General features: G+C 41.9%; 1 pseudogene; it reads left to right on the top strand.

The window, feature by feature from the left end:
• The first annotated feature begins 3,572 nt into the window (after positions 1-3,572).
• LOC128323218 (secretory carrier-associated membrane protein 2-like) lies at positions 3,573-26,346 on the top strand (annotated as a pseudogene).
• The last annotated feature ends 700 nt before the right edge of the window (positions 26,347-27,046 follow it).

Below are 27,046 nucleotides of genomic sequence, written 5' to 3'. Positions count from 1 at the left end.
ATGTTATTTTAAAAATTTAAATTGTAATATGTTAACTTTTACTATATCATTTATTTTGTTTTAACTACTGTTTTAAGTTTTCGGGGTTTTTGTCATTTAGTTTAACTAATGTTTTAGTTTTTTGTTTGTTGTAAACCGCCCAGAGACGTGAGTTTTGGGCAGTATGGAAGTGTGTTAGATAAAAAATAAAATTAAAAAAAAAAAACAAATAATAAAGGAGGGCATGGTTTACCCTGGAAGGAGATCTATGAGTCTCACCTTCTACACAAATCCATGCCTATAGAAAGTAGAATCTAAGTCACCTATGCTTTTCCTTCCTTCAGAGAGTCTAAAGCATAAATTTTTCAGTCTTTGAATGCTGGTGAAGAGGGTGAATATTTTTCAGCTGCTATGACTTCATGTGTTAACCAGCTATTCACAACACTTCTGGTCTGAAAATATGCTGTTTACAATAAATATGCTGAAGCTGATACAATCCATTAGAAAAGAGGCATGTGGTAGAAAATGATACAGTTGACAGATATCAAGGAACAATCAAAGAGGGGTCCCCCCACCGCCACTCTCTCTTTTTAAGGAGTTCTGCTACAGTAAACCTGTTATTGATTTCTCCACATTTTTATATATTTATTTAATACATTTTTATACGGCCCCATACACAAGTCCCTGGGTGATTCACAATCTAAAAACACAAAACACAATTAAAACAGTTTAAAATATAGATTAAAAACTCTAAAACTTTAAACTAAAGTTTAAACTAAAAGCCTGACTAAACAGGTATGTTTTCAGGCCCTTCTCAAAAACATCAAGAGAAGGGGAGGCTCTAATTTCATTAAGAAGAGCATTCCAAAGTCCCGGGGCAACCCTAGAAAAGGCCTGATTTCAAGTTGCCACCAACTGAGCTGGTGGCAACCACAACCCTACCTCCCCAGATGGTCTTAATAGGAGGTGGCGTTCATAAAGAAGAAAGCCTTAAATACCTTTGACCCAAGCTGTTCAAGGCTTTATAGGTAATAACCAGCACTTTGTATTTCGCCCAGATATTTATTGGCAGCCAGTGTCATTCTTTTAAAATGGGTACAATATGATCTCTTTGGGTAACCCCAGAGACCAATGTTCCTGCTGCATTCTGTACCAACTACAGTTTCCAGACTAGGGATGGGCCCAGACCGGTCCAGAGGCCATTGAAAAGCTCGCGCACAACGTTACATTACGGCGCCACAGCGGAAAGCGGCGGGAGGGGTAAGTAAACCCTCCCGCCACTCTTAAAGCTACCCCCCACCCCAGTGCCGGACCGCAGTGTGGCAGTTCCATGCACACCCCTATTCCAGACTACATACAAAGGCATCCCAATGTGGAGCACATTGCAGTAGTCAAGTCTGGATGTTACCAGCACATGCACCACTATTTTAAGGTCATATATCTCCAGAAATGGATATAGCTGGCATATCAGCTGAAGCTGATAGAAAGCTCTCCTGGCCACTGCCTCAACCTGAGATACCAGAGAGACATTTGTGTCCAGAAGTACTCCCAGACAATGTAGCTGCTCTTTCTGGGGGAGTGTAACCCCATCCAGAACAGACAGATCTAAGGCACTTCCTAGGTTCCAACCTCCCACAAGGAGTACCTCAGTTTGTTCACCCTCATTCAGCCTATTAATTCCTCCAGACAGGCATTTCGGGAAGTTAGGCTATTTCTTGATGAAGCTGACATGGAGAAATAGATTTGGGTATCATCAGCAGATGATGATGATTTCTTGTTTACATAGTCAGACAGGTGTTATCGACTGGTTTGTTTTAGGTGCAATTCCAAAAGACCTTGAAGAGCACCTCAACACCATAGGGGCCACAGAAATCACCATCAGCCAATTACAAAAAGCAACTTTACTGGAAACAGCCTATATTTTGCGACATTATTATTATTATTATTATTATTAATAATAATAAATTTATATGCCACCTTTGCAAAAACAACACAATTAAAACAGAATAAAATCAATTATTAAACAAATAAAATTTAAAATATTCAAAGATTACAATTTAAAATTTTAAACAGCAATTAAAAATTTAAAACATTCAGAGATTATTAAAAGCCTGGCTGAAAAGGTGTGTCTTAAAGGCTCATTTAAAGGCTGGTAAAGATGTTAAGTCACGAATAGCTATCAGGAGCGCATTCCACAGCCCAGGAGCAACAACAGAGGAGGCCTGCTCCCGAGTCACCGCCAGACGAGCTGGTGGTATACGGAGATGGATGACTCTTGATTATCTTAATGTGCGGTGGGGATAATGTAGAAGAAGGCACTATCCTAGGTAACCCAGTCCTAAGCCATTTATGGTCCTAAGTCCCAAGCCATTCTACAGGCCTCCAGACCGGTCCGGACATGGGCGGTTCGGGGTTCGGGTGGATTGGGGTGGGGTTCCTTTAAGGGTGGAGGGAGGGTTTATTTACCCCTCCCACCACTTTCCCCCCTCCGGCACATGTATTTTCGTCAGTAATTGGGGCAGCAGGATACTTCCCTGCCGCCCCTTCCCCCGCTTGGCTGCAAAAGGCTTCAAGAAGCCTTTTGCGCGTGCACACATCACGCACACGTTTCACATCTCCGCGACATGCGTGCGTGTGTGTGGCCATGCACATACGCCATGGAGACGTGAAGCGCACGTGACATGTGCATGTGCAAAAGGTTTCTTGAAGCCTTTTGCAGCCAAACGGGGGAAGGGGCGGCAGGGAGGTATCCTGCTACCCCAATTACTGATGAAAATACTGCGCTGGAGGAGGGAAAGTGGAGGGAGGGGTAAGTAAACCCTCCCCCCACCCTTAAAGGAACCCCCACCCCAGTGCCAGACCACAGCTCTGCGGTTCCGTGCACGCCTCTATTGGGGGCTAGATATAATGCCCTGACCTGCAGATTGTAATAGATGAAACTTCTGGTGTTTATATTTCCATCATACGTTTCTGCTCTTTAGCCTTCAGGTACAACCTATAATCTTTTTTTTTTTTAACCAAGCATCACTTGACTTATTAGGGGTGACTTTTCCCCTAGGGATGTGCAAACAGGCTTGAGGTTGAACTGGGCAGATTCAAAGGATTGCCCTTGAGCCGAACTGGGCTGCTGAAAAATGGGGCCAGTCCAACTTATTGCTGAGCAACTCCCAGTTCAAAGCCCGGACTCACGAGCAGGTTCGAGGGGCATACTTGTAAAGGGTAATCCAGTAAGGATTCCCCTTTACAAATACAGAGATTTTGCAAAAGTAATTCGGGGGGGGGGGGGAGGGGAGAGAATGAAAAATATTTTTATTCACCTTAAGAAACTGGTGGGGTGCGGGGGGAGATAATGTAAAAATGCTTTCATTTACATTACGAAACTGTAAGCCACTGGCAGCAGTGGTGTTGGCTCGGAGGTCAGGGATGGTTGCGATTGTGCCTGGCGAGCATGCCTGCCGATAGCACAAATGGCCTCTAGGCAGGCACAGACTTCACTGTGATCGAGGTCGCACAGAGGCCTGACGCCGGCTGCAGGCATGACCTGGCCTGCAGTTGGGAGGCCTACAACAGGGGCCCCCACCCCCACCCCCGCCATGATCAGCAGTGCAATTGGCAGTGGATCAACAGGCGCCATCTGGGTTGTCACTGCTGCTGCCATCACCATACAGTTTCTTAAGGTAAATGAAAGCATTTTTACATTGTCTCCCCCACTGCCGCTGCTGCCATTGGCTTCCAGTTTTTTAAGGTAAAGGAAAGCATATTCTCCCTCGCCCCCATGCTGCTGCCACCATCAGCTTCCAGTTTCTTAAGCTAAATAAGAAAGTTATTCATTCTCTCCCCCGCCCCTCCAGAATTACTGTTGCCAAATTCCTGTACTTATAAAGGGGAATCCTTGCTGGAGTCCTCTTTACAAGTATGCCCCTAGAGCCAGTTCACAAGCAGGCTCAGGGGACTCGATGGTCAGACCGGATCGAGGCAGCTCAATCGAGCCTGAGCCCCGCCCCCCACCGATTCAGTTCGAATTCCCTTCATATTCAAACTGAGCCAGGATTTCTGGCTTTGTGCACATCCCTAACTCCCCCAATTCCATTTAAGATAACCACACTCTGTAGACCAGAGTTTGTTGATCTTGTCTAGCAATAGATCTTTTACTCTCTTCCCACTCCCCACTCCTTGAATTCAGCCAAATGAAGAACTTGGTTTAGCTCAAAAGTGTGATAACTACTTTGAGACAAGTTAGACCTAATAAAGATATTATCCAGCTGTTACACTGATGTTTTTCTAATGGACCAATAGAACTACCTGTCATTTTTGATCCCTAAATTTATACATATGTTGTCTAGATAGACTATTATATGGTATATATAAGACAACAACATATAATCTAATTATTTGGAATGTTATGCTGATGACCTTTGTGGCATCCTTTTCCCCAATTGCTCTCCTTTACCATAGATATTCTGTGTCACATATCTGCTCCAGTTTCCTCAGTCATCCTTTCTCCTACTGTGGTTTACATTGTTATTGCATTTTGTGAATTTGACCCTGTAATCATATTTTACCATTATTTCCATATGTGCCCTTGAAAACCTTTTATCACAGGTTTGGTCCTTAGATTTAACTTAACTTGTAGAGTTATATTACTTTATAATGGTCACACTAATTTATAATTTCAGCTGCAAGTGTAACCCTGTTTGTGTATCGTATTATATTATAGACTTACACAATAAAAAGCTTTTTTTAGGAACTGTAGGTTGGAAATTTCATTATGATTGTGATTATGTAGGTGTTCTACAATTAGATGGTATTATAAGTAACTGTTGAGAGAAGTGCTACCAAAGCTACCTGGCTTCTAGCAATAACTCAAATTCCAGCAGTCAACCACTTAAAAATAAACATTTTGTCCCAGATAAACTTAGACACAATAAAATAGACAACGGGATATGAAATACTTGCATGAAACTGAATACTCTGAATACCATATTCACGCACTACATCAGCCCTATTCAGACATTACATGTTCAATACTGGTATGAGTGTACAGTATACCCAAGTACAGGTCCATACACGGTACAATTATTCAGATGTTATGTTGAACACAGTTACAGCAGTACCTTTAAATAAATACTAATATGCAACGGGGATGTCCTTAAATCACATGAGGGGGTGATCATCTGAATTGCCCCTCTAGATCCACTCCTAAATAAGATTTTGTGTGTAGAGGGGCGATCCAGATGAACAACCCCTTCATGTGATTCAAAGGTGTCCTGGCAGCACATCGGGATGTCCTTTAGTGATGTTACAGTGGGTGCCTTCCTACCGTGTCCCTACCCTCAACATATGAGCCAGCAGATGCTCACCCAAACTGGCTTAATGTCTATTGTGCATGCATTTTGATGTCTAAATGCATGTGTGTGTGTTGTGTGAATGATTGTATGTACATTCATTTTAAAACAAAACCTGGATATAGGCCATGCATGGTACAAATAGGAAAGGCACTGCTGTACCTGTGTTCCACATAACGTATGAATAACTGTCCACTGGGAATAACTGTCCCAGTGCACAGCTCTGTACCTGTGTACACTGTACACAGATTATACATGTAATGGACATAATGTATGAATCCGGGCTTAAGGGTTAAGGAAATGCAATTGCTATAGAGAAATACTATTATTAGATCTCAAATACAGGAGAACCTCATTATTCGCAGAACCACTATTCGTGGTTCTGTGTCTCCGCGGTGTGTCTTATTGACATCCTTTTCCAGTATCCACGGATACGAAGCGGTTAAAACCCATGTATCCGCAGTCCTTAGAGGGCTGGAAGTGACTGTGGCTAAGTAAACAGCTTAGGCCCTGGGTATTTAAGTGAACATCTTCACCATGAGCCCCCCCCACCCCACCTGTTAAGATCATCTGGAGAGGTTCATCTGTGGTTGCCGCCAACTCATCTGGCTGCCATTTTCTCTCGAGCTGCCATTTTCTCTCAGAGCCCTGGAGGAGAAATTTTGTGTCTCATTAAAAGAAAACCCACAGACTTCCCCCCACAATTCTTTGAGGTTTCAGGGGGCATTTTGCCCTTTGGAGGGTATTCCTGGGCACATTGGGGACCCGCACTGCATACCACAGTACGTTCTGGGCTATTTGAGCACTTTAAAAAAAAAATTCCCTGCCACCCTGGAACCTAACCCCCTTTTCCCCATAGCCCGAATGCCTCGTTACTCACGGTTCCATTTACTGCAGCAGTAGGCAAGGAACGGAACCCATGCGAGTAACAAGGATCTCCTGTACCACTCTTGAAACAGTTTAAAAATATTAGCTGCATCAGCTATTCTGCAGAAAATTGTGAACTTTATACAACTTAAAAAATGGGGGGAGGGTTAGCTTTCCTTCTCTTCTTGGCCCAAGCTATATGTAATGTAGTTTGTAAGCGAGTGGTCGGGACAGACATAATTGTTTTGTATTCGGTAAATTGTTTTGTATTCAGTATTTTGTATTCTGAAAGGAACAAGTACGCAGTCTGGGGGTGCTTCTGGATCCGAATCTCTTCCTGGTGTCCCAGGTTGAGGTGATGGCCAAAGGTGCTTTTTGTTACCTTTTTATTACCTTTGGCTGATATGCCAGCTGCGTCTGTTTCTTGAGAGGGAACGACCTCAAAATGGTGGTACATGTGCTGGTAACCTCTAGGCTGGATTATTGCAATGCACTCTATGTGGGGCTGCCTTTGTACATAGTCCGGAAACTGCAGTTTGTCCAGAATACAGCAGCCAGGTTGGTCTCTGGGTCTTCTTACTCCTGTGACCATATTACTCCTGTGTTGAAAGAATTACACTGAATGCTGATACATTTCTGGGCAAAATACAAGGTGCTGGTTATTACCTATAAATCCCTAAACAGCTTAGGCCCTGGGTATTTAAGGGAACATCTTCTTCACCATGAGCCCCACCTCCTGTTCAGTTCATCTTAGGTTTGTCTGTAGTTGCCACCAACTCATCTGGCAGCTACTCGGGAACGTGCCTTCTCCTTTTCAGCCCCTGGACTTTGGAATGTGCTCCCTGTTGAAATAAGAGCCTCTCCATCTCTGGCAACTTTTAAAAAGGCACTGAAGAGAAATTTATTCACCCAGGCTTTTAATTAGATTTATAGTTTTAATATTGTTAATGTTGGGTTTTAAATGATTTTAATGATTGCTTAAATGATTTTAATTATTTAATTGATTTAATGTTTACATAATTTTAAGTGTAAACCACCCAGATATGCAGGTTTGGGGCATAGAAATATGTTAAATATTAATATTAATATTAGTATTAAACAGCAGCTGAGGAGAGAGAAGGGAGTTGTGATCCAAATCTAGAGAGTAGTGTAGGGGAGGGGGCTTTAACCCTTTGCCCCTTCCATGGTCACAATCCAAACCAGCCCCCTATGCCAGGTTATTTACTGAATAAAAACCAAGTACATCAGCCCCAATCATGCACTTTAATGTAACACATAGTTTGGCCCTGCATTTCCAGTAAAAGTAGACTGCTTATTAAAAGACATCAATTATTCTCCCTTCTATTTCTGCCAGCAATTAAATATTGGAGTGGAACTATTGTCACTTTTTGCAGGCACCCAGGCTAACCAAACCATCTGCTTCTAATGGCTAGACACAATGGGATCCCTAAAATATGAGTGGTCTATTAATAAACTAATAAGAATGAGTTAATGAAGTGTAAAATGTACTAATGGTGAAATTACTGAAATTTCCTATGAAAGCATAAGAAAAGTAGGACACTGCATTTATTGGCTTGAGGCCTGATTGTATGAGAAGCTCATGGCTTTTGGCAGTAATCCTGGGGAACTGGCTTCTCAGGACCAGTTCATTCCTTTGCCAGTGTCAGAATCCTGTGCATGTGTTTCTGTGTGTGATGTGAAGTCTGCATAGGGCATGCAGTGGAACAAACATGAATGTGCCACATCCATGCAAGTATATAGATGTACACACGTATACCTGCACTATAGATTACACAATGCATGTAGGGCCAATCTGTACTGCATATATAGAATTCCTACATTGCAAAGGACTGAATCAGTCCTAAGCTGTATAGCATTTGGCTTTAAAAGTAAACGTGCTTCCACACTCTTTGCATACTGGATCAATTTCAGAGATACTGGAATGACCCAGTACAAAAGGACAAATTAAGAGGGAGGATTTTGTTTTGTTTAGCTAAGTGGTGGAATTTTTTGGCTGATCCTGAACAAGGTCAAAGTTTTACTGATAAATTGCAGTAGTTAAAGGGTTTGGAAATGGCTGCCATAATTCACCAGAGGTGCTATGTTATTAAACTTGGAAACGTTCTTTGAGGTGCCCATAAAATAATGCATTCTTTTAAGTTCCCATAAAATAGAGAAACTGGACAGTTCTTATAAAAATAAAATCATTGTAAAGGGCACAAAAATAAAGCTCTGTGTTGTAGCTGTTTTCAAAGTTCTGCCCTGCAGTAAGTGAGTGCACAGCAAAGTCATTTTCTTGCCTTCTGACTTATGAATGTAGTTAGGCATGGACTATCATCCAGGTTTCAAAGAAAAAGCAAACATGACTTAAAGTCCTAATGTACTGTCTGTCATTCATACAACAGAACTTTGCAGTGTAACCATATTTTGACATTAAGAAAAAAAATTGTGTATTGTCAGATTAGCATAAAAATGTACAACTATGTTGTCTCTTTATGTTTTCTCGGTCATTATTCTCCTCTTTGAATTTAGTAGCTTCGGTTGTTAAATCTATGGTTTCCCCCCTCTATAAATCTTGACATGCTACAGTTTCTACCAAACAGAAAGGCCCTGAGCAAACATGAAACAAATGCACTGTTGGAAGAAATGTGCAGATCTGGGGAAATGCAACTGGATTCGATTTGGCATCAAACTCAAAATGGTATTTGGAGTAGGAACTTTGCCAAACTTTAGCCAGTCGTATTTGGTAATCCTTTAATGAAACATATATATAGTCAATAATAAATCAGCTTTCCCTGTTGCTTTTTTAAAAGTCTCACTTGTAGCATTGCAATTATTAGACATAGGAACATAGGCAGCTGCCATATACTGAGTCAGACCATTGGTCTATCTAGCTCAGTATTGTCTTCACAGACTGGCAGCGGCTTCTCCAAGGTTGCAGGCAGGAATCTCTCTCAGCCCTATCTTGGAGAAGCCAGGGAGAGAACTTGGCACCTTCTGCTCTTCCCAGAGTGGCTCCACCCCCTAAGGGGAATATCTTTCAGTGCCCATTCATATGCAACCAGGGTGGACCCTGCTTAGCTAAGGGGGCAAGTCATGCTTGCTACCACAAGACCAGCTCTCCTCTCCATTTAGTGTGTCATAATTTCTGAAATTGCCCAATACTGAATCAGAAAATGAGTCCATCTAGATATTCTTGTCAAAACAGACAGCCAGCAGCTCCCCAGCATTTGCAAACAGGAAACATTTCCCAGCCCTATGTGAGTATGCCAAGGGTTGAATTTGGATCCTTCTGCATGTGAAGCTTATGTGTACCACTGAGCTCCTCACTGACTTTGCAGCCATCCATGAGCAATCAGAAAAGGTACCCTCACCTCAGCTATTGCTGTTATTGAACCCAAACTCACATTATCAGGTCTCATCTTGTCTTACAATTCTCTGAACACTTCAGATGCAGCTCCATTTGGGATTGAGCTCTATTTGAACATTGTGGGACTATGTTCTGGATAAGCATGTTTAAGATTGCACTGCCTGTGATATTAGTAACAACAACATGACATCCAATCATACCTGGTGACATAATTGACAAAAATCACACGGACTGCCACATTCAATAAAATTTCAATTGGAGAATAATGAAATGAGGCCAAGATTACGAAGGCAAAGAAAAAGAAAAAAAGTTTTGAGAAGAAAAGGATCTAAACAATGCTGATATGTTCATAACAAGAGCCAAACATTGCTGAAAATAGGAGGCACCTTTCAATGATCATGAAAATATAAATGGGGCAGGTAGTTTAGGCCCAGCCATGGATCTAACTTGGGATCCATTAGGAATCCCCCCACCCACCAACTCAATATTGGAATCCTTTGCAGAGCTTCTTCTGCTCTCCTTAACATATGTGTTTTCCCCTACTGGCAGTTACAGCTGTGCATCTCTCTGGTGGAGATAGGATATTACTGGGTAATGATGCTTATGAAATCACTCAGATTTCTCCCTGGATCATGGGCTTCAGAATTAATTTATTTTGTTTGCAGACTGTCATGGATCACCCCGTGCTGCTACCACTTGTCATGGCCCAGTCTCAACCAGCTCTGTGACTTTTAAGTTTAACTGCTACCAAGTAGACTTTTAGGCTTTAAGAACACAAGAACAGCTCTATTGGATCAGGCCCAAGGCCTATCTAGTCCAGCATCTTGTTTCACACATTGACCAACCAGATGCCTCTGAGAAGCCCACAGGCAGAAGCCCTCTCCTGCTGTTACTCCCCTGCAACTGGTACTCAGAGGCATCCTGCCTCTGAGACTGGAGGTGGCCTATAGCCACCAGTCATTGACAGACATCTCCTCCATGAATGTATCCATGAATTTCTCTTGCTGTCTGCTAAAACAGACTTCCAAACCTCTGTTGTATCAAATAAAACTTTAGTAGAGTGGTAAAGGCTTTAGGAGCGGGGTGGAGAAAACAGCCAGAAGCTACAGATAAAAAATAAGAATTTTTATGTTAAAAATAGCTCAGTTTAAACCAATAGTTTATTTAAAAGGTTTAGCACCAAAACAGCAACCAAATGAACATAAGGAATAAATAAAATGTGATCAAAATGCATCCAAACTGACCTGTCTAACACTGGCCCTAACTCAGAGTCCTCTGCAGTCACTTGAGCTTTCCCAACAAATCTGGCTTGTCTCTTGTTCAGCCTCAGGTCCTGCTCTTCTTCACAGTTCTGGGGATTCAGCCCCAGTCTGTTTCTGATTGCTGGTGACTGATTAAGCTCTCCAGAGAGTTTTCACTCTCTGCCAGTGATTTCTCAGATATTTCCAGCCCCAGCTCTGATTCTCTCTCAGTCTGTGCCAGCACTTCCACCACTTGGATGTTTCGGTTCTGCACTTCTTCCAACTTGAACAGCACTCTCTTGGACTCCTTTCCCAGCACTCTACCTTGTACTCCTCATGGACTATGAGGAGCACCTTTTCCAGCACCAAATATGAACTGCACATGGACTCTTCTTTTCCAGCATCAAACTGGTACAAACCCTCTGCTGAAAGCAGCCTCCTTATATACTTAAAATTTCCTAACATTTTTCCAAGCCATCCAATCAATAAATCTTAGGTTCCCTCCACTTTTCAAAACATAACTAATGAAATCTAACTTCCACTTCCCTCCAAAATCAAACCAGTACATTTCATCACCCTCAAAAATGAAACTATAGAGCAGGAGCTGGAAACTTTTGACCCCTGCACAACTTTCTTAATACTGTGAATAGCAAGGCAATTTACAACATAAAATCTTATTTACAAAAAGAAGAGGTTTAGGCCTTGTCCTTTACATAACACCAATGAGTTAGTGATCCATCATGTTACCTTTTCTGATTAATTGATTTTGTTTAAGTTGCTATTCACACTCAGTTTGCTGCAGTTTTCAGTTCATTGTGGGAAGAGGATTATCACAATGTGCACAAGTGTGTATGCAAATTGATTAAAGCAAGAGCAAAAAAGGAATCCAGATACCATCAATGGCTTAGATCAACATCTCTTTTTGTGCAGTGTTCTAATCAATTGACTTATGTGCATCACTAGTTTGTAAAGAAAGCAAAATGAATGAAAAACTAGCATAAGTCACAGTAATTTAAACCTCGTGTAATTGTAACCATCAGAGCTATAAGCAGGGGAGCTCCTAGGGAGGATAATTACCCTCCCTAGTGATCTTCACAACAGCCCACACACTTCATAGTACATATACCACCAGTACAATTGCAAGAGTGCTCCTGTGGAGAATTTTCTCCAAAGTGGAAATGTTCTCAATATGTCAAGGTTTTTAGGGAGTTCATTCACCACAAGGAGAAACTGAAATCCTCTCCAAATTTCAAGGATTCCTCCCAAGGAGAAATTTCAAAGAATTTCTGCAGACAATTTATCTATATCCCACTGCAAATAACTATCACAAATGCTTATAATCCATGACAGTACAGTATATGCCTTTTCCATTTACAAATCTAACATCACACATAGTACTTGCTCTTCTTTTTCTAAAGAAACATGGCGAGAGAGACCTTGTGCAGTGCACCTCCCTGTTCTGCTCCCCATAATTTGTAGCAGTCATTTTAATGAGTACAGCTGTGATATGATGGAATGTTCCTTCTATTCTGAGTAATCCAATAAGACTCTAATGTTTTATGTGCTGTGGCATATCTTCAGTACTTCTCATCGAGGCTGCTGACACTTATCTTTAAGACAAAAAGCAGGCAAGTGCAGGAGCAGAGACTTGGCTGAACTTCACATCCCACAGACTTTACACATATCAACTCACAAAGGCTTCATTAAGGCAGTTCATTCATACACCAGAAACATGAGTCACTTGTAGATATGACAGAGGAAGGGAATATTATTCTTTCTGAACCAGTCCCCTGCCCGAATTTTACACTTTAGAAGGTAGCAGGAAGAATGTTTCGGCGCTGTATATTGCACCAAAGTAGTTTCTGATGTCAGAAAGTTCTGGGGTGGGGTGGGGTAAGAGAATTCTACAATTCATAATGATAGAAAATTCAGGGAGAATCTTGAAGAATGACAGTTCTAGTAGTAGCTGCAAGACTCAGGGCCACTTCACACAATCATTGAACTGGATAGCCTGATTCAGACATTATGCTGTACGAGTGTACAGATGTCTCTCATACATATTATGCCTCAGACCATATTATGCCTGTCTTAAACAGCTGCACTGGCTACCGATATGTTTCCAGGTGAAATACAAAGTGCTGATTATTACCGTTAAAGCTCTGAATGGCTTGGGTCCGGGCTACCTTTGAGAGCGCCTTCTTCAGTATGATCCACATCGCTTGTTGAGGTCATCTGGAGAGATTTGCCTCCAGTTACCACCGATACGTCTGGTGGCGACTCGGAACTGGGCTTTTTCTGTAGCTGCTCCTGGTCTATGAAATGCACTCCCAGCAGATATCCACAGTTTAGGCTCGCTGTTGGCCTTTAAGAGAGCCCTAAAAACCTATTTGTTTGGCCTGGCCTTCCCAGGCTTGTAAAGATATGTTTCCAGGTGAAATACAAAGTGCTGGTTATTACCGTTAAAGCTCTGAATGGCTTGGGTCCGGGCTACCTTTGAGAGCGCCTTCTTCAGTATGATCCACATCGCGTGTTGAGGTCATCTGGAGAGATTTGCTCCTGGTCTATGAAATGCACTCCCAGCAGATATCCACAGTTTAGGCTCGCTGTTGGCCTTTAAGAGAGCCCTAAAAACCTATTTGTTTGGCCTGGCCTTCCCAGGCTTGTAAAGTGTTGTTATTTTTAAAAAGTATTTTAATTGGTTTTAAATGGTTTTAATTGTTTTTGAATTGTTTTTTATAGTTTTTAGCACTGTGTTTTGAATTGTGTGTTTTGGGGTCTTTTTAAAGTTGTTGTACACCACCCAGAGCCTCTGGATGGGCCGGTTTATAAATGTTAATAATAATGATAATGATAATGATGATGATGATGATGATGTTGATGATAATAATAATAATAATAATAATAATAATAATAATACATGTGTTTGTGTAAATGATTATATCTGTGTTCATCTTAAAAGTGAACCCGGATACAGGCCCTTCAAATGCATGGTACTGATAGGAAGTGTATTTCTGTACCTACAATCAGCATAATGTGTGAATGACTGTACCAGTGTACAGATCTGTACATGCATACACTGTATACTCGTTGTACAAGTGTTGAACATAATGTATAAATAGGCCTGATATCTTCTATACATTGGTGGGGAACAAGACCTCAATACCTTCCCTTGTTTATATCATCACACGTGAGCTGAAGTGGACATGAGCAGATCTGTACTTCCATACACATGTATGTCCCACAATGCACGTGATAGTGTACACGTAGGGAAGCTCATGCAGTTGTGATGTCCCACTGCAAGATCACTGATTCGATGAGTGTGCCAAGCCTGCAGAAATTGTAGAGTTCTTGTAAAAATGACATCAATCTACCAGATATGCAACAGTAAATGCTTGCAGGACAGGAACTATCATCTTCTTTGGGTCTCCAACTTCTGCTCAGTAGCCTGGTTCCCCTTTGCTTAATATATCATTCTAGTGGAAGGATTCTCAATTATTCTCATGGCAAGTGTGGGAAGGGAAATGAGTTTGTCAATGGCACAGACCAAGTTTGCCTTTCCATGTAGGTCCAGACTTCATGGATACATCGAGGGCTACAGGATCCAACATGGGGGAAAGTATCTTGTACATTTAGATCGTGCAAATCAGGAATTCTCAAACTAATAAATATTACACAAAATGAGCATACATCCAGTCTCCAACCTCAGAATTCACTACAGACAGCCATTTTAAATACGTAATTTGTTTTGGCCCTAGTAAATGTGATTAAAACAAGTGAACATAATGAACCGAGGGTGGAGGGAAGGATGAGACCGAGAACGAGACAATCATAGATTACGAGCAAGTCATTTCTCTTTGTCTGCTATTCGAATTGTTTTTTCTACATTCTCCTCCCTGCTCAGAAGTTAAATATGCAATTAGTAGCTGTCACTAGTTCCATAAATACAGAGGACAGACATGATTATACTGCAGTAATGTCTGTAATTTTGTTCAATAGACCTTCCTTTTTTAAAAAAAGTGAAGGAACTGTATTCACCACATTATTTCCTTAATAAATGATTTATAGAAAGAAGCTTAGTCACAAATTATGAAAAGCCTGCACCTGCAGCTCTGAAATCTCAGCTATCTAGGACAGTTTTGCTGAGGGGAAACAAATGGATGCTCAAGGAAGGAACCTTTGCCCTCATTCATCTTGTAACACAAATGGGTTAAAAGACTCAGTGTTTGCCCTAAGATAATGCTGTGTAAATGCAGACTTTAAAAAGCATTTAAAATGGCATGGGCCTTCTTTTCCCCTCAGACCCCACTCCCCCGCCAATGGCTTTTGGCACCTCACTCAGCACTGTATGAGGCTGTGCCAGTTGCTACGCTCTGGTGTTTTTCCTAGCATGGCTGTGATCTGGCATATTATTTAGCAATATGCAACAAAAGTCATTTAAGGAATAAATATGCAGGATTCATGAGATGCAAAGCACGTAAAAATGGATTTCCTGAACAAAAACCTAGCAATAATATATGGCCCCAACCTTCCACCCCCCCCCAAAAAAAACCCTATTACTTCTTTCATTGTGTCTGTAATAAAGAACTCAAGCAACCATATCCTTCAGGGCTGGACTTCTCATCACTTCTCTTGAACTCAGCCTCAGCATTCAGCCATGGCATGTGAAGTTAATTACTCTGGGCATTGGGGCTCTAAACAGAAGAATGACCCTATTTGCAGCTCCATGTAATGTGTACCATGCTACAGTGAACTCTTTCACTGCCTACACATTGCACAGTCAGTGACTCTGAATGGAGTAATAATTCTGGCACTCTAGAGGAAAGCTCGGTTGTCATCTAATTTTCACAGGGACACTTGTCTTTCCAGGTATCCATTGAATGGGTGCTGACACCACTCCACATTCAGTCTCTGTCACTGTTCCGGCTCAAATAGCATCCGTATTCAAAGGTTGTGACTTTCAAGAAGCTAATACATCCCCAGCATCTGGCAAGTACAACTGGGCAACTTTGGTGCCCAGGCAGCAAATGAGAGAGGAAATATTTAACTGTGTGTGTGCTCTACCACAATAGTTTGTGGTAGAGCACACACCCCTGGTAACTGGGCAAAGAGGTACTTTTACCGTAGTGATTCTCTTTATTTAGCAGGGGGAGAGTAAATGGCCCTATCCACCCCAAGCACAGTACCTCCATTGACTGTTGCTGATGTCTATCTTATGTTTCTTCTTGGAATGTGAGCCCTTTGAGGGCAGGGAACCATTTTATTTGTTTGTTATTTCTCTGTGTAAACCGCCCTGAACCATTTTTGGAAGGGCGGTATAGAAATCGAATTAATAATAATAACAACAACAACAACAACAACAACAGAACAAAGGCTAGCAGACAAGAGAAGATTCATAATAAGAAATAAAGTATTCACAGGAGTAGAGCTGAAAGAACTGCAAAAAGCAACACAAGCTCAAGAAATGGAAGAAGAATTACCACCAACTGAAGAAGTTGCTCAGGCGCAGGTGGAGGAGGTGTTGGAAATAGAGGATGCCACTGTTGCTGAACTGTTTCAAAATCAAAACCAGGCAACCTCCCCTTTGCCTTCACCTCAAAAACCCAAATGTCGTTTAACAGATAAGCAACAAGAACTAAAGCAAAAAATAACTGAGCACATGAACCAAGCAACCACCAGGGTTCGACTTCCAGCTCTAAAAACAGTTGCCAAAAAACAACTTGCCCAGATATTAAAAGATGTCAATGCTGCACTTGCAGAAATAACAACCAATAATTTGCAAGAAACAAACCAACTAATGTACAGTACAGCAACAATAACAACACAAGAGCTTGGATATAAGATCAGTGGACCTGTCAAAAAAGAAAGTAGTACATTAACTAAATGGAAGATTAGATTAGAAAATAAAATCGCCAGGTTTAGATCATATGCTAGTAAATTGAAAGATATGAGAGACAAGAAGCTGAAGAATGAAAACACCAAACAGTACCTGATCCAAAAATACAACCTAGATTCAAGGAAAATTAGAGAAATTGTGGAAATAATAAAGCAGCAAATAACAGCAGTGTCAAAGAAGATTAGCAGATACGAAGCCAGAATTACACAACACAGGCAGAATCTCCAATTCCAGTCGAATCAGAGACGTTTCTACCAAAGCATAGAAGGAGAAACTGCAAGAAACCTAGAAACAACAAATAAAGAAGAAACAGTACAATTCTGGGGGAAATTATGGGACAATCCAATAGATTATAATAAAAAAGCAGGCTGGATGAAAGAGGTCAAAAAATGTACCAACAAATGCAAGATCTAATAATAACACCAGAATTAATAAGTGAAAAAGGGAAGAAAATTAAAAATTGGACTGCTCCAGGTGACGATGAACTGCATGGCTTTTGGCTTAAACACCTAACAAGCCTTCATAAACAACTATCAAAACAGTTCAATCACATTTTGCAAGAAGGTGATATTGAACAATGGCTAACAACTGGGAAAACTCATCTCATAATGAAAGACCAAGCAAAAGGTGCCGTTCCAAGTAATTATAGACCAATAACCTGCCTGCCAACCATGTTCAAATTATTAACTGGAATAATAGCAGATGAAGTGATACAACACTTATTAACTAACAAACAGCTTCCAATTGAACAGAAAGGAAATTGCCTGAACACCAGAGGCACAAAAGACCAGCTGCTGATTGACAAAATGATTTTAGAAAATTGCAAGAGAAGAAAAACAAATCTACGTGTTGCATGGATTGACTACAAGAAAGCCTTTGATTCATTGCCTCACACATGGATACTAAAATGTTTAGAAGCAACTGGGGTCAGCAAAAACATTCAGATATTTATTTAAAAAGCAATGAGCATGTGGAGTACACAGTTAACAATCAATGGCAAGACACTTGGACGGGTTAGCATTAGAAGAGGCATTTTCCAAAGGGACTCACTATCCCCTTTATTGTTTGTAATCGCCATGACCCCACTTTCACAAATACTCAACAAAACAAGCCTCGGATACCAAACATCGAAAACATCAAGTAAAATAAACCATCTGCTGTACATGGACGATCTGAAGTTGTATGGAAAGTCCCAGTCAGAAATCGAATCACTGCTAAACACTGTCCGTATATTCAGTAGCGATATAGCAATGGAGTTTGGACTAGACAAGTGTGCTGCATTAATAATGAACAGAGGAAAAATAAGAAAAACAGAAGGAATAGAACAGCCCAATGGAAGCAAGATCAAGAACCTGGAAGAGAAAGAACATTACAAATACTTGGGCATTCTCCAGGCTGATAACATCGCACACACTGAAGTTAAAAGAAAAATTGGAAGTGAATACATCAGGAGAGTTAGAAAAATCCTCAAGTCCAAACTCAATGGTGAGAACACCATACAAGCCATAAACACCTGGGCTATACCTGTTATCAAATACACTGCAGGAATAATAGACTGGACCCAGGCAGAGCTAAAGATGCTAGATCGTAAGAGCAGGAAAATCATGACGATCAATCAAGAGCAGGAAATCATGATAGCATGCTCTGCACCCCCACAGTGATGTAGATAGGCTCTACCTCCCTCGCAGCTCAGGTGGAAGAGGAATGCTGCAAGTCCATCAAACAGTAGAGGAGGAGAAAAGAGGCCTTGAAGAATATATCAAGGACAGTGAAGAAGATGCACTTCAAATGGTCAAGAACGAGAAACTATTCAACACCAATGAAACATAGCAGGCCTACAAGAAAGAACAAGTCAAGAACCGAGGAGAAAAATGGAAAAATAAGCCCCTGCATGGTCAATATTTGCACAATATAAGTGGAAAATCAGACATCACCAAGACCTGGCAATGGCTTAAGAATGGCAACTTGGAGAAAGAAACAGAGGCTTTAATACTGGCTGCACAAGAACAGGCACTAAGAACAAATGCAATAAGAGCAAAAGTCGAAAAGTCAACCACAAATAGCAAGTGCTGCCTTTGTAAAGAAGCAGATGAAACCGTGGACCACCTAATCAGCTGTTGTAAAAAGATTGCACAGACTGACTACAAACAAAGGTATGACAAGGTAGCAGGGATGATACACTGGAACATCTGCAAAAAATACAAGCTACCTGTAGCCAAACATTGGTGGGACCATAAAACTGAAAAAGTTGAAGAAAATAAAGATGTAAAAATATTATGGGACTTCCGACTACAAACAGACAAACATCTGCCACACAATACACCAGATATAACTGTAGTTGAGAAGAAAGAAAAACCAGTTAAAATAATCGACATAGCAATACCAGGGCACAGCAGAATAGAAGAAAAAGAAATAAAGAAAATCACCAAATACAAAGATCTACAAATTGAAATTGAAAGGCTGTGGCAGAAAAAGACCCAAATCATCCTATTGGTACCTGGCGCCCTGGGTGCAGTTCCAAAAGACCTTGAAGAGCACCTCAACACCATAGGGGCCACAGAAATCACCATCAGCCAATTACAAAAAGCATCTTTACTGGGAACAGCCTATATTCTGTGATGATATCTATAACAACAGCAACAACATTGACAATAAAATTCAGCCATCCCAGGTCCTTGGGAAGGACTCGATGTCTGGATAAAACAAACCAGTCAATAACACCTGTCTGACTGTGTAAATAAATAATAATAATAGTTTGGAGGCTGGTTGCACAACTTTGGGCTACCCAAATCATGCATGCTATGGGCACAAGTATTTCCCAGAGTATCTATTTGTCAAGAACATGTTGTGGCAAATTGGCACAGGTAAACTTCACTCTAGCAGCACCTCCATGGTACCCAGTACTATTTTATTTTATTTTTAGATTTATATCCAGCTCTTCTTCCAAGGAGCCCAGAGTACATGGTTATGTTTATCCTCACAACCACCCTGTGAGGTTGATAAGGCTGAGAGAGAAGTGACTGGCCCAGAGTCACTCCATGAGTTTCATGGCTGCACAGCATGGAAACCTGTCTTCATATGAGCCCCATACACACATTATGTTCAACACATTTACAATCTGTGTAGTGCAGAAGCACTCTGAACCCTGGACTTTGGGGCCAAAGTCCAGGACCTCTACACGCCCGGGGGCTCCCAAATCATCTTTAGTCTGTCCTGGATAGTGTGGTTTGTGCCCTCAAGAACCTATGTGTTGACAAATGGTGCTTAACTTGCAGTGGGGGCACATCCAAAGGCCTTTAGGTCCAGGCTCCAAAATTACCTAGGTGCACCTCTGGTGTAGTGTGTGTGTGCTCGCATGTACACATCTGAACATCCATGCATTATGTTCAACACACACATATACTAGTATGTTCCCTTTTTCTATACTGGGGGTGGGGTTGTATCCCAGTTCACTTTCAGAATGAACACATGTACAGTTATTTACACAAAAACACATAGCCCTGTTGTGCAGAAGACCATTCAGGCTTCTGCAATTAGATAGGGAACATGTAGAGAGCATGCCCATTGGAGCATCTTCCAAGGACATCTCAACTTTCTCCCAGCATGTCCTTTTATCATGTGCTGGGGGGATGTTCACCCTAATGTCCCCTTCAACATATGTACCAAGGGTTTGTCTAAAGCAAGTATTTGCAGCATGTGCAGAGGTGCCATTCAGATGAACAGTCCCTCCCCGTATGACAAAGGGATGTGCCAGGAGAGTATTCTCATTTGTGGAGGATGTCATGAAGGGTGCCTTCGGTAAAGTATTATCCAAACTAGCCCTTAGATGTGTTCGGGTACCTGTTCACAAGTACAATGTCATGTCTGAATAGGGCTAGGGTGAGCTGTGTATCTGTTGCAGTCAAATCCAGAGAAGCCCACCATATGCAGACAGAAGCACTCTCAATGCCTCCCCCAATCTTTCTTTGTGGTACTGACCTTTTTTTTTTTTTAGCAGTATTAGCATATTATCTCCCATGCCTTTTCCCTCACCTTGGAACTATCAGGCTTTGTTTCCAGCTTCCTCACAAAGAAGTCATGACCTGATCATTGAATAAAGGGAGTTAGAGCTACAGTCATTATTTGTCATTTAAGGGTGAGTTTGGGGGATTTTGCACCTTGCAGAGGCAAGTTTTGCTATAATTTCCTGCATATCTCTCCCTAGTCTGTGCAGCTTCATATAATCCAATGTACAATCCCCTCATTAGAAATATCTGTGGATTTTAACCCAGGCCTACCAATCCATGCTTAATATTCAAGCCATTGGACTACAATGGTTCATTAAGGGGCTTAAGAGAATCTGAGTAAGATTTAGGTCCAGTTAATTCAGCCTCAGTGAAGGAGGTTAGACAAGACAATCTTTTAAAAATAAAACTCTTCCATGTCAATGACTCTATGAGTTGAATGAGCTGATGCAGTTCAAAATCAAACATTATTTTCCTCATAACCTTGAGGAATTGTCCCCACTTATTCCTGTTAAGTATTCACAAGTATTCATAATCCTGACAAGGAGAGAGAGAGAGAGAGAGAGTGTGTGTGTGTGTGTACGCACAACATTCTCCCCAGGCTTTCACAGTTCTAAAAAGCAACTGTCAATTTCCCTGAAAAACACTATCACAGAAAGCCCTACATATTTTAAAAGCTCTCAGAACTACTTGTTTCCCCAGCTCATTCCCAGCACAAAACCTTAAGGTTCAAAACAAGTAACCATGAAGGTGACACTTGAATAAAACTGCAAAAGGTGAGATCTGGGATGCTTTGGCTAGAACTGATAGTTTCCTGCATGGAATGTTCATTTGACCCAGACTAAACACCAGGTTTCTCTGACAGGATCTACTAAGTTCTTGGCATGTTTATGGGGAATGAAATTTGCTCACTATGAAACACGGGGAACCCCATAAATAGTACATGACTTCTTTTATTTGCCAAAAGTGTCACCTGTTATTTCCCTTCCCTCTCCACTCGCTAGTTCTCACTCTCGTTGACTCTCTGTTTTTCCCCTCCACAACTCAGATCTCAGACAAACTCTATAGTCCTCTTCTCTTAGCCCTGTTCCAGGAGCAGGCCCTTCCATGAGGCAGGATGGGAAGGTCACCTCATGCGCAGGAATAGGGAGGGGTGCAGAGTGTGGCAAGCTCTGCCTTCTCACCACCATGGGTGCACCTGCCCACAGATTAGTGGGGGCACCAATCTATGTGTCCTATTATCCACCTCAGGCAACAACATTTCTTGGACTGGTCCTGCCCTTTTCTCATGAGCACTGTAGACAACAAAAAGAGGTTTTTAGTATCTGGGCTAAGAAAATTATGCAGACCTCAGCATTATCATAGTGAAACAGAAGAAACTCCTATTCCTGCCTGCAACCTTGGAGAAGCTGCTGACAGTCTGTGAAGACAATACTGAGCTAGATAGACCAATGGTCTGACTCAGTATGTGGCAGTTTCCTATGTTCCTGTGTTCCTATTTTTAGACAAAAGACTCAGAAAATAAACACTCCTATGCTGACTGGAGGTGTGAATGCTGGCATAAGTGGTGTTCATGTGAATGAAGAGTGTGAATAGCATGTGAGTGAATGATGAATGTGGCAGATATGTATAGGGTATGCATGAACGGTGAGTGGTATGTGGTACATGTGTATGAAAGATGGGCTTCAGTAAAAGAATGGATGATGGATACAAATAAGATATTATAACCAATGCATCCATGCATATTTTCTGTGCAGGGAGTTGTTTTTGTTGGAGGAAATATTGGCCATGCCATTCATGCCATCCCACTTCTGCTGTTTGAAAAGGCAATCTGTGTTTTACATGGCTCTAGATTTTCTGCCTTGGAGGACCTTTACATTGATCCAATCCAAGTGTGGATTTGGGTCTTATAAAAGTCCCATCCATGGTTCTACAGAGCTGGGGTGCTTTCCAGATTACATGCTAATCAGCAATAAAATGCTTCCGCTTGGCAGGATCATTTTGAAAATGTAGCTTGTGCAACCCTCCTACAACAGGAAAATACAATTATTATTTTTTTGCGACACACATGCAACGTTGTAAGACTAAAACACAAGGATAAAATCTGGGGAAAGGCATTGAAAATGTGAACGGCACCTTTCTGACAGTGCGGGGACTGCGATGTTGGAACACAGACAGCACAGAAGCACACTTAATGGACACATAGTGACACTGTTGCAGAGTGTAATCTGGAAAGCGCCTAGTAGAAGTATAATGAAAACACAAGGTCAGCTGTAGAAGATGGGATTGGGGAAATTTAAAAAATGACCTGCAGTTCATATTTCTGAGATTCTGCTGTGGCTCAATTCATGTCAAAAGAGGCCTATCCATCTAAATTGTGGGCAGCCTATCTGAGGGATATTGGTGCTCATTTAAATTAAGTTTGACATCCCATATTGGAGTTTATATGGTAGAACTCAATTTTTCCTCATTAAATCAAATCTAATAAAATGTGTTTTCTCCACTACAATAAATCATATCATTTGCTTTAGCCATTTCATGCTTTTAATAATCCTGTTATTAATATGTCACTATTTGGAAAATACAAATGTGTTCAGGACATTTACAGCAATTATTTTACCTTCTCACTGATCAGCAAAATTTTGAGTGAATGTCATCCCGGGGGATATAATTATACAGCAAATCATTCCCAGCACATTCATATGAAGTATTTGAAAACTATTAAATGTGAAATTTAATTCAACTTATTTCACGGTTTACATGACAAGCTCACTGGATCTTTAAATTTGCAAAGTTTGAGATGAGCCACAAAGGTCAGCTTTAAAGAAAACAGTGAGTTCCCATTGCAACCTTCGCTACCAATTAGAGAAAATCAGAATTCTCTCTATTCATTATCATTGCTGCAGACCATGAGAGGTCGGCCAATTTGGACAGCGTCTCCCGCTGCACTCTTCAAGCCTTGCTCCAGCTCCCTCTCGGCCCCTTCACACCACTCAGCGGGCGCCCTTACCAAAAGGGGAATTCCCCCAGCAACATTTCAATGCAGCTGCCCCCCACTCTCCCAGCAACATGAAGGCACAGCTGGCCTTCATGATGAGGGAGGAGAGAAGATTCCACCCTTCGTTAAACACTAGACTTGTCCTGCCCATTTGAAGAGAATGAAGTGGCATAGCTCGCAAACTGCTTGAAGCTAATAAAATGTGACTGTCTCAGCCTGAGCATCCAGAGTGAGGACGAGATCCAGAAGTATTCTCAAATAGCGAGATTTCTTTTTCTGGGAAGATTACCCGCTTTGAACAGGCATTTCCATCATGTCATCATGTGCCCATCTACCACTACTCTTCTAATATATACATTCATTCAGTGACTGAGAATGAGCTACAGCATTATAAAAAGCTGGCGCTCTCACAACAATGGTGCTAGGGCAGGAGGGGTGATATTTGATCATCTCCCCTTCCCTCTGAGGCCCACTGTAGCAGCCAAAAATATTCCCTGAAGGTCACAGTGCCCTCAGGGACATATTTTCAGGAGGCACAGTGAGCTCCCCTTCAGAGGGAAGGGGAGATTGATGGGAATTTCTCCTCTCCCCTGGGACCAGCAAAGTGTTAGAGCACCAGCATTGCATTAGTCTGGATGTCAGCCAGCATTTCTACTCACTAGCTAGATTATGGTTATATCATTAAACTATGTATTCTCTAAATAATGAACTGTGAAATGCACTACTTCTTTGATAGTTATTTGATAAAAAGATATTCACCTAAATTTAGTAACATAAAGGTTTAGCCTCATGAATAAATAGCTCCACAGATCTTTGTTAATTTGCCCACTCCAAGTTAATGAATCTTTCAGATTAGTAATTGAACAAACGTACTGAATTAAGAAAAGATACTTCAGCACAAAGTGCTATTCATTTTGACAATTTTCGCTTACATTTAATTATTTATTGTAATACTTTGTGATCTACTAGCAAATGCACTGTAATATATTTTCTAAAAAATAATTAAGTCTCAGTAATGCAGAACCCCTCAAAAGCACTTTCTAGAATATATGTGTGGAGAAGTGGGAAAAGACAGGCTAGTTATGCTAATTATCAGGTGAACACATTAGCAATATTGTACTTCATTTATAACTGCACACATGTACAGTGTGCCTATATATAGCTGCATCAGCTCCAGTGAGTACCTCCTGCTACCTTTCCTTCTCCAAATGTTCACCCCTGCAGTTTGACAAAGAGCCTGTTCTGACAATACCAATACACTAAGATATACATTTTAAAAAACTGTATAAGCAATGCACACACATAAGCAGTGCAACACAGAAGCTGCACAATCTCACAAGATGGTGGCTCCCCTTCTGTGCAAAACAAAGTGCACCTTCCAGGTTTTGTCTGCATGGGAAGGGCTCTTTGTGAGTTCACAGTAAGCTTATGAGATCACGGGGCATTCTGTGAGTGTGTGTCCATGTGTATGTGTCCCCCACCATCAACTTCGCAATGCCTATACCAATATGAACCAAATTGTGTATAGTTGTAAGGGCACATAGGGTAGTAGTTTGTGGTGATGTGGTCAGCGGTGTAGTTTGTGATGATGCTGTCCACCCCAATTCAAGATGGCGGGTATATGAAAGTTTGCCAAAGTTGTAGAGATTAATGTTCTCTCAGCCATGAACCTGCCTACTGATAGACTAAGTAATGTTCTAAGGATCCTTCAGTCACACAATTGACACATGCTAATCAAGGTGGCCTGGATGAATTCAACCCCTTCTCTGAGAGAGCCCAGCTGATGAATATGGCTCAGATGGTTCCGGCAAAGCCACCTTCTGGGCCTTCGCAACCTGCTGTGCTGCAGCCTTCGGTGGAACCAACTCCACAGGCTGTGGCCTCAGCAGCATAGGCTGGGCTCCTTCAGCAGCAGGAGGAGCTGGGACGAAAAGTGGCAGAGTTGGAGAGAAAGGAGCGTGAGTTGCAGAACAGCGCAGCCAACTTTGACTTGAGGCAGAACAACTGGTCCCGACTTCCAAAGAAGTGTCCGATCAAGCCATGTTTCTATCAAGACTTCTCTGCCGACATCCCAGCCGACTACCAGCGAACTTGCAAGATGCTCTATTACCTGTGGATATTTCACTCAGTTACCCTGCTCCTCAACCTGCTTGCCTGCCTGGCATGGTTCATGGTTAAGCCCGAGACAGGAGTCAACTTTGGCTTGTCCATCCTGTGGTTTGTTTTGTTCACACCCTGTGTTTTCCTTTGTTAGTATCGTCCGATTTACAAGGCTTTTAGATCTGACAGCTCCTTCAGTTTCTTTGTGTTCTTCATATTTTTTTTGCCAAATAGTCATCTACATCATACAGGCTGTTGGCATTCCTGGCTGGGGAAACAGTGGCTGGATAGCCGCTTTCACGGAGACCAGTCAACACCTAGCTGTGTCGATCATCATGATGGTGGTGGCTGTGTTCTTCACCGTCTGTGCTCTGCTCTCTCTCTCTCTTCCTGTTGAAGCGGGTTCACTCCCTGTATTGCCGGACAGGAGCCAGATTCCAGAGAGCCCAGGAAGAGTTCTCGCAAGGCATCCTCACCAACAGGAACTTCCAGAATGCCGCGGCCGGGGCAGCTTCGTCAGCCGCTCAGAGTGGTTTCTGGGGGAACTAAAACCTTCCCGGGGATGTGCGTCTGCACATTTTTGCTCTAATCACTCCCTGCTCTTTACCATTCAGGATGCATTTCCCATGGGTACCAGTCAACTCCAAGATGCTAGCAAGGCGAGGTTTCACAAGTTCCGTCTTGCCTGCATCTGCGTCTTGTTGGTGGGAAGAGCACGGGTCAGGCAGTGTTTTGTGTCTGTTTTCCCACCCCCACCCCCTCAAATCAAATATATCTCCCCTTAGCCTGGATGCGTTCAACATTTCTTTCTCTTCCCCTTCCTTTCTTTCCAGCTTTGGGGTTTGGGAAGCTGATTTTGCACTCTTAACTTCTCTTCTTCCACTGGAAGCTGCTGTGAAGAATGACTTTCTAGCTTAACCCATTGAGGATACTAACAGAGGTTGCTGCCCTTGGGGATTTCCCCCCTGATTTCTAAATCTCTAATTCGCTGATCTTTCACGTCCAGTATATGAGGGATGTTGGCGCATATTCTGGTGCGTGTGCCCTTTGTGGTATCATGGTACTAGCTGGGACACACTCTCCTCCCCTGCCACCCCACAAGAAAAAGTTTGTCCTTCAGAACATTAATTTTTGCTTCTGGGGAAAGGGGGTTTCCCCATAAAAGTACTGCCTCAGATGCAGCCCTCATCACAGCCTTAAATATTGGGGCGAAGGGGATATGGACTGTTCAGCTCTTTTGCCATCTAGG

This window comes from Hemicordylus capensis, chromosome 4 (genome assembly GCF_027244095.1).
Source record: "Hemicordylus capensis ecotype Gifberg chromosome 4, rHemCap1.1.pri, whole genome shotgun sequence".
NCBI lineage: Eukaryota > Metazoa > Chordata > Lepidosauria > Squamata > Cordylidae > Hemicordylus > Hemicordylus capensis.
This window is presented reverse-complemented; position numbering and strand designations above follow the sequence as displayed.